The sequence below is a fragment of the Argiope bruennichi genome, chromosome 10 (genome assembly GCF_947563725.1).
Source record: "Argiope bruennichi chromosome 10, qqArgBrue1.1, whole genome shotgun sequence".
In the NCBI taxonomy this organism is placed as follows: Eukaryota; Metazoa; Arthropoda; class Arachnida; order Araneae; family Araneidae; genus Argiope; species Argiope bruennichi.
Window position 1 is genome coordinate 6211679 of NC_079160.1, and position 8921 is coordinate 6220599.

An 8921-nucleotide genomic window follows, 5' to 3' on the forward strand; every position below is an offset into this window, starting at 1 on the left:
TAGTTTCTAATTTCTTTTTTCTTCGTTATGGATACACATTCCAACTTAGAAGACTTGTGAATCTGATGTGAAAATGACAAATGATTCGAAAATTATTAATAGTAACTGCTGGATTAAAGTTATATAAAAATGCCGCTTTTTAATATATTTTCACTCATAATAATTTAGTTCTTTTAATATATTTTATTTAAGAATTTTTTTAATAAAACTGAGCATTTTTGACAGCATTCGATGAGTTGCTTTTAATTCATTGAGACTTTGGCATTCAACTTCCCGTTAGTGATGGGATCTTTTGCCAAGTTATGATATTCCGAACTTTATATCTTCATCTGTTTAGTGACTTTTTAAAAAAAGAATTTACTTGCACAAAATACAATACATAATCGTATGTTCCATGCAGTTAAAGATGGAATTCTAGAATGAATTTTTCATTCTGGAACTTTCCTTTTTTCATCCCATTCATATACTAGAAATTTGAAGTTCACTGTGATTGTGTGTCCGATGAGAATAAACCATTATTAAAGTTCCAAAATTTCACTCATTATCTGAATTTCATCCAATTTAAAATCCATAAAGGAAGAGACATTAATAACAAATTCAAAAATTCAATGATAATTTTAATGATGAATGATTTCAAGATGTAAAGCCCTACTGCCATCTCCTAATAATTTGACTTTTAACAAAGAGTAGAACAGCTTTAATGCCATTATATAGAGTTCGCAACTAATAGGTATGAAAATTTTATTACTGCAATAGAAATTCCATTTAACCACAACATACAAATTGCAGACAAAATCTAAAGAACCAGAATAGCAAGAGAAAAGGGCAAGATTTTAAATGAAAATGGTAGACAGTTTACATTGCTAAAGAGTAGCCTATTTTAATATAGTAAATATTCAACCCATTTCTAAATAAATGTTAACATATTGTATACTGCTCAAGAGATTTCTGGTAGCAAGCAGAACATTGTGGTCTGGTGGCGAGATTTCGTTTTCATGTTTTTACCTGCTAAATCAATGCATTACCAACCAGACGAGAATATTTAAGGACCGCAAAGGAATCTGAGACATACACCTGGGGAGCCTTATACGTTTTGGGGCAAACTTGTACATTCTAAAATCATAGCTGTCATTTATGAAGCAATAAAAGATGGGATGCGCAACACGAGAAAACTCTAGAGCGGTCCGAAACGGATGGGAGGGGAAACACGGGAATTCGCGAGCAATCCTTAAAAAGGAGATACTGCTGCAAATCGTGCAGAACACCATTTCACAAGGAAATATGCTTTACATAATATCACACTCAAAAGCTTTCTTCAAGTCTCAAATAATAGTTAAAATGTAAAAAATATTATTACTAGATATTTTGCATTTATTATGTATTTAAAAATACTTTATGTAAATATATTACCAAACGCAAAATTAAAAACGGGCATATACGCATTCTATTGCTTGCCAAGCATGTTTATAGAACGTTCAAAAGCACCGTACGCAGTGCGTTAATATGCAAAATGAGCAAAGATAATGAGATGGAACTTTAAAAATTGATGTACAGTCCACATATAGCTCGGTCCGAGATTTTAAAATGGGAGTAATTTTTTCCGAAGTTACAGATCTCAAAACTTTTCACTTGCAATCGGGAAGGGACATGCAAAGAGTTAAAAATTAACTTCGAATGACGATAAATCCGAATTCAAGACATTGAAGTTTAAATGTACGCAATGTTGCAAAGAACCAGGAGAAAATTTTCAATTGGCCAGCTTCTCTATTTCTAGAGAATGACGCGTTTCTAATATTATACTTATGTTCTATTATATTTAAATTGAAACAAAAAGATTTCTAACTAGTAATTCATCATGAATTTCTACTTTTAATTTGGATCTGTTCAGTATTTTTTAAAGGACTTGGATGCATGTACAAACTTAAATTCAGTTTACGAATTTTAGAGTAGTAGTTTCCAGGAAATATTCAATTTCAAAGGAGTGAAGAATATTTGGTAATTAAATACAAAATTGAATTCAAAATGCATACTTTATTTGCATGTTTAGTATACAAAGATCAGATAATTTACAATATTATCACAAGTAGAATATAAATGCATTCAATTAAAAACTCGGAACAGGCAACAAAATAAATTATCTTTTGTTACTTTATGTAATAAGCATAAGAAGAAATTCAGTTTTTAAAGTGAAACATTGGCTTAACAAAAAACTGATAAACTTGGAAAATTTAATACAAGTTTTGATTCTTTAAATACAACTAAAGAAAATTAACATTTAGATATTTTATAGTATACCAATAAAAATTCATTTCAGTTGGAAATTCATAATAAAACTTTTTCAATGTGTAGCAAGTGAAAATTTAATAATTTAGAATAAATGTTTTTAGAGGATCTAATGCTTCTAAGAATAAGCCTCGTATTACTGAAGAAAAAAGCAAATCGTGCTACCTTATTTAATATTCGTCCGCATCCATTCACTTTTTCTCAACAAATCCGATATTTTATTGCATTAGGTAAAATTTAGAAATTTAAATTCCTGCTTATCATGAAAGAGCGTCCTATTTTTCTTATAGGCATTTTGATCACAGTGGTGATCAGACACAGTGATCAAATGCTTTCTAAGAAAGGATATTTTGATTGGTTGGCCGGCCGAACCAATCAAAGTGTCCTTTATTCGCAGATATTTGCAAAAAATTAAAAGCCGAAATGATAAGTTATTGAAGGATTCAAGATTTAGTATTTTAAAATTTATTATATACTATAACTATTACTAGCTTATTTTAAGTAAATTTAACAAGAGTAACATCTTGTATTAAAATGCAACTGTAAACGGATGCAACGAATAGATGCTTGATTTTTATATACCTTCTCAGACTATGGTAAATTTTCGGAAAAGATTAAAATTAAATTTAACGAATATCGACACCATGCACTATTAAATTTCTATTCAGAAATAATTAATACTATGCATTTTACGACATTTTCGAATGTTAAAATTAACAGAGGAAAAAAGGGGAAAATTTATTGTATTTTATCACTTTAAAATTTCAGCTCCAGCAGTCAAACATCAAATTTAAAATTTAAGCGTAAAATCTTTTCAATCTTTCAATTTTATTGTATTAGAGTTACAGAAAATTTAGAGATTTCGAGGCCATCTACCGAAAATTAAGCATGAAACTTTTTACCATAATTAAGACCAATATTACAAAAACGAATGATAAGATACTTATGAATAGCAACATTTCTTCATACTAGAACTGTTCACAAATTAATATATCAAAAGTATTCAATTATTTGACGACTCATTTCATAAAATGAAGTTAAGTTCTAGCAATGGGCAAGATAATGAAATCGCTTTCACGAGCATAGACATTCAGTTCAAAATGAAAACAAAGGATTACAATTTTTATAACATTTGTTGATAAATTGAGAAGTATACAGAAAACTTATGCTGATGTGAACTACAGTTAATCAACTCGTAACAATAAAATTCAATTTTTCAAACTTCGTTACAGCAATCGGTGATGAAAAGTAATCTTAAAAAATCTTAATAGCATGAAACGGTTGCAGTGATTGACAATAGAAGAAAGCGCAATGCAAATGAAATGATTTGAGTTCTTATTTCAAAGAAATGACAGTTCTGCGGAAGTCGCCGCGATTCCTCCTTTTATTGCTGGGACAATGAAAGTCCTGTTTGTCAATTTGTTGAGCTCCAATAAGAAATTATGGTTACTAAAGCAACTTCAAAGCGAATTTTACCCATTTTGAAGAAATAATAATGAATTAAACTTTCAGTCTTGTTGGAAATTTGATTTAGATTATTTCTAGGAAAATCAACTATACCAGAAATTTTAATTTATCTACACAGAACATGTTTATCGACCTCGATTGTTTTAAAAATGCTTGTTTCTCAAAGAAGTAGAAATCAAGCACGACTCTTGAAGGAAATGAATGCAGAGCAATATTTTGAAATCGCTTTAAGTAGGTATACGAAACTTTCTACACAACTTTAAGATGAAATATCGATTGGTATGTCAAACGCTTGTTTTGGATGATATTCCATGCACTTCAAGCTTCAACACATTTCGAAAATGTAAAAACATTTACTATCTTGTTCTTAAAATGCTATGTGACAGTTCAAAGATGTTTTGATATGCTCAAATAATGGCCATTACATTTGAATAACATTTCCACTATACAGATATAGCTTCTGATAGTAAATATACATTAAGTAAATTATTTTTGGTAATATACATATTCATAATTTTACAAACCAACTGCATAGGTTGTTTTTCCGAACATAATTAACACCAAAGGCTCCGAATTCCAATTTACGCTTAATAGAAGCTTCAGAGGCTGTATGCTGTGGCATGATCACTTCGGTCAAAACATGTCAACATCTGAAAAGATATTTAAACATTTGAATCGATATAGATTAGATCTGAAAATAAAGAGTACCATTAAATGACAGAATAGACATGATAAATCTGCATTAATTATCCAAAAACCTGAAGAATTGTTTTATGATTTCACTATTAATAGAAGCAAAAATAGAAATCCTACTTAAAATGCAGATTTAAGTTGTGTAATTGGTGTTTTGAAAAGCAATTTAAAAATAACTAAACATTTTATCGTTCCAGAATCCTTTAGAAGCTAAGCATATATTTATTCTCTATAAGAATCAGAAATTTTAGTCCTTTAGTAGTAATCTGTACATATTGCAAAGCAAATTACCTTACAGTATATACCCATTACTACAAGTAAAGGATTAAAATTTATTTTACGTGTATATTAAATATTAATTGCAATGCATTTGATTCATTGCAAAATAGTTCATTGAAGACTGAATGAGTTCACTGAAGACTGAAAGTAGATATGAAACAGAATTGCATCTTTTGTTCATGCCATAGGAGAGGCCAGAGAAAGTTTCCGGCTGTGAAACATTTCCCTACTGACGAGGAGACCGAATCCATTCTCAGGAGGTCAATTACTTCGAAAACTATTTACAAAAATTAATCTCGCCGTATGACGCGTAGGTCCATTCGCTTCCACTATTGAGAGGTAAATGGAACTGCTGAATATATTTCAATGATTGTTTTTAAGAAATTATAGCTAATGTATAATTACTGCCTCCAAAATATTTTCTGGAGAATCCAAATAAAATGGTTACCGGGTGTCACCTTGTGCTAGTTTTATTGTTATGATTCAGTAAATAAGCATCTCCTTGAATTCCATGTACTTCGAACTCATCTTAAGGGAATATCCTCCCCGCATCAAATAGAAATGTTGTCTACTGTAGAAGTGTTTGGAATCTTGAAAGGCGTATTATCGATGGTGCCGGCATGTTCTTAAACCAGGAAAACTACATTTAATGGTCATCAATTGTCTGATCTATGAATACCTAACAATAAATAAGCTATAAATACCAAATTTTTTATAATCAAATCAAATGATTGGAGACATTCTTCATTTCAATGTGATAATTATAACTCGCATAAACTTACCAATATCGCATTGGTGATGTTCTTTCCTGATCATCCAGATACTTTCTACATATAGAAAGAAGAAGTTGTTGCTGGAGAGGAAAAGGAGTTCATTCCACATTAAAATTTTGTTCAAATAGACGACAGATTTATTCTCTGCATAGCTCGCTGCTCTAGTATCAATGGCAGGCGATTTTGTCTCGGTTTTGATTGATGTCATTTTATCTCACTTGAGGAAAAACTAAGAAATCGAGAATCTTCTTGGCATAAGTAAATTTGCTTGAAGTGATATTATCGAAGCTCTTGCTACTATCACTACAAGAAAAATCATTCAAATTAACATTTGTTCTTTCTGTTCATTTGTTAAAATGTGTGCGAAAATATTCATGTGAAATCAGCCTAATTCCGACACTCGTCGCTCAAAAAGTACTTGCGCTTTTAATACACATTCAGATGGCTTATACGTTTCGATAACTTTTCGGTCCTAAAGATAAGATTTTGTAAAGCTTGAAATATTAGTCCAAGCTCAAACTGTCGATTAAACCTGCTGGATCTCTATTCACGATTCATTCGCAAGGAATTCAAATTCCGACATACACTTGTTAATAGCACCAGATATCCGTTGTGTCGTGATCACTCCATTTAAAACATGTCAGCATCTGAAAAGATTCATTATTTAAATTAACATGGTATATATGAAACCATCCATTAAAAATTCTAGTGTATATACAATTGTACTTAATTGTATACTCTTAATCTACAACAATAATTCAAAAACCTGAAAGCAATTTGATATTCAATTGACAGCACTAAGTTAACTATATTAATTTCAATTGAAAATCTTGAAAGTAGTCGGTTCATTCTTACATCAGTTCATTTTTTCTTTTCTTTTAAGAATGAAACCATTTGCAGCAGTTGAAATACATTTGTCAAACAATTCATCCGAATATTGATTCTGATCTTTCTGAAAAACGGGTTTTTCTGAGATCTATAGGCTATTTAGAAAAATGTGTGGTGCATCCGATTAATTGATTGTCCGTTCAGCACAGTTATTGATTACATTTAATATAACGATACCATTTATTCACCAACGTTATAAAAAACTTTTCGAAATGAATTAATTTGCATAGTGAAAAAATATGAAATTTCATTTGAGATGCATTCAATTTTGTAAAGTTGCAAATCAAATTGTACTGAATGCTATATTTAGATGCTTGGAAAAATGAGTTTCGTGAAATCATCTTCCCAAGAAGCGTATTTTTGCTATTATAATAAAAGATTGAAGCAATATTGTTTTTTTCTAAGTAGTAATACGTTTGCTGATTCCAGAAAGTAAGTTTCTCATGGGCTATGCTTAAACAAAACGGAATTATCTAGAAACAATTTTTTATTCTTACCATTTGTGCTGGTATAGATTACCGGGAACTTCTTCAGCCATGCAGTAGCTCCCTTGTGACAATTACATGCAGATGTTTGTCACATGCCGACTATTCTGAGGCGTTCAATGACTTCGAATCCTGTAGTCAGGAGCACATATGACCCTGTTTCAATTCCGGTAATTCAAATGGCGGGAAGTAGCTGAAAGGAGTGCATCTATTTCAATAAATATTTCAGAATAATTATGTTTCGGATTGGCAGACTCGAGACACTTTCTAGACGAACCAATTAAAAGAGATTTCCGGAATTCTATGCCGTTTTATTAATCTAAATAGCGAACTTACTTGCCCTCGAATTTTGTTATCACCTTCAACATCATCCGAAATAAATACTTCCTCGCATCAAGCCTATTAGGTGCAGATACACGTGTGACTGGAACAGAAAGCAACACTACTGGTAGTTGACGGAGTGGCTTTATGAAGCAAAATGGCATGGATACAGGTCATGTTATCGAGTCTATCAATAGAGAAAAAATGTGTACATTTTTACAATTACCAAGGAGATAATCTCATGATTATATCCATCACGATATGATAATAAATCATAACTTACCGATATTACTTCTGTACGAAACTGAGAAAAAATTCCTTGCCCATCCAGACAGCTGCCATCCATATTTTTGTCAAGAGGAAAGTCAGTCGCTATAAATACAGGCATTGGACATTGTTTCCAGTAAACAGTATGTGTTCTTTACAGTGAACAGATCCAACAACTGCAGGCGATTTTGTTTCGTTGATGGTTTCTATGACGTTGCATTTCACTTAGATGTGTGAAAAAAACCAAGGAACCCAACAAAATTTCTCAACTCCTGATGCTTTGACTCGGAGGATTTGTCACATTTACACTAATGCATTCTGTTCATTTATAGAAGAGGGTACAAGAGAACAACTGCCATGGTTGTTTCCTCTGTCATATTAGACTGTACCATGTAGAATCCACATAATTATGGCATTTTCGTCGCTTAGAAACTACTCGAGTGGAATATTCAGAAATTATGAATATTTCTTCCGCATTAAGTGCGCACATTTTAATGCATTTTAGAAAGTTACCAACAGTTTGAAAACATTTGAGCGGGTAACTCTTTAGAAATTCTTCCATTTTGAAAGGCTATGAATTACAGAGATTATTCCGCGCTATTTTGTTTTGTTCTCAATAAGCAAATTTGATTTAAAATGGACTATAAAGCCTTGCCTCAACTCATTTCATATTTTTTAGCGTTATGGATAATTTTTTTATATACTCAAGTATAAATAAGCACAATACGAAATTTATCTGAATAATTTTCAAGTAATATCGAAGTAGCTTCATTTAGTACAATTTTTATCTCAGATGCTTAGTAACTTAATGAAATTATATTTCTAAAGGTTTTTTCCTATTCTTATTCTAACCAATTACTGCCTTTAATTCATTGATTAATTTCGATTAGTAGAAAATTGCAATTCGTTCACATGAAGACATTCAAACTTCCATTTCCTAATTGCGATATGGAACAAACTAAGTTATTTCCAGATTATTGAAGAGTAAGAATTTAATAAGCTCTACTTCTTTATTCAGTAAAAATTAAATACATTAAAATTATCTGTTAACATTATGATGTAATATTAGAGATCGAATTAAACTAGGCTTTTTTATGAGGTGCCAAATTGTTACATCAACTACAGAATAGTAAATGTACGGGAGGCCAAAAAATGAACGAGGTTGTATAGGTTCGAGATTTTAATTCCAAAACTGAGAAAAGATGGTTTACTGTACGAAATGCTACATAATTGAGCCTCATAGACACGGAGCCGTTACTACTTTTGATGACAAAAACAGCGAGTTGGAAATTGAAAGATAAAATGGGAACTTTTAATTGCATTTAGAGAAATTGACCTACGCTCAATTCTCGATAAGCCGTCACTCACTCCAATGCCCTCCTAAATGAGATTAAAATATCCAATTTCTTGGAATAAGTTGTATTAAATTAATATTTCAATTTAAATATAATTACAAGTATAGGTT

The 8921-nt window shown here is 31.1% G+C and overlaps 1 long non-coding RNA gene across 2 annotated transcripts; it reads right to left on the minus strand.

Annotated features, from left to right (window-relative positions):
* Window positions 1-2855: 2855 nt before the first annotated feature.
* Window positions 2856-7563, minus strand: LOC129988966 (uncharacterized). Of its 2 annotated transcripts, XR_008785715.1 has the most exons (5): window positions 7473-7563; window positions 7205-7376; window positions 6881-7061; window positions 5505-6142; window positions 2856-4400 (listed from the first exon to the last, which is right to left on the minus strand). It is a non-coding gene; the product is annotated as an uncharacterized LOC129988966 (long non-coding RNA). The 2 variants fall into 2 exon arrangements; XR_008785714.1 differs by having other exon boundaries at window positions 6881-7376.
* Window positions 7564-8921: the final 1358 nt, after the last annotated feature.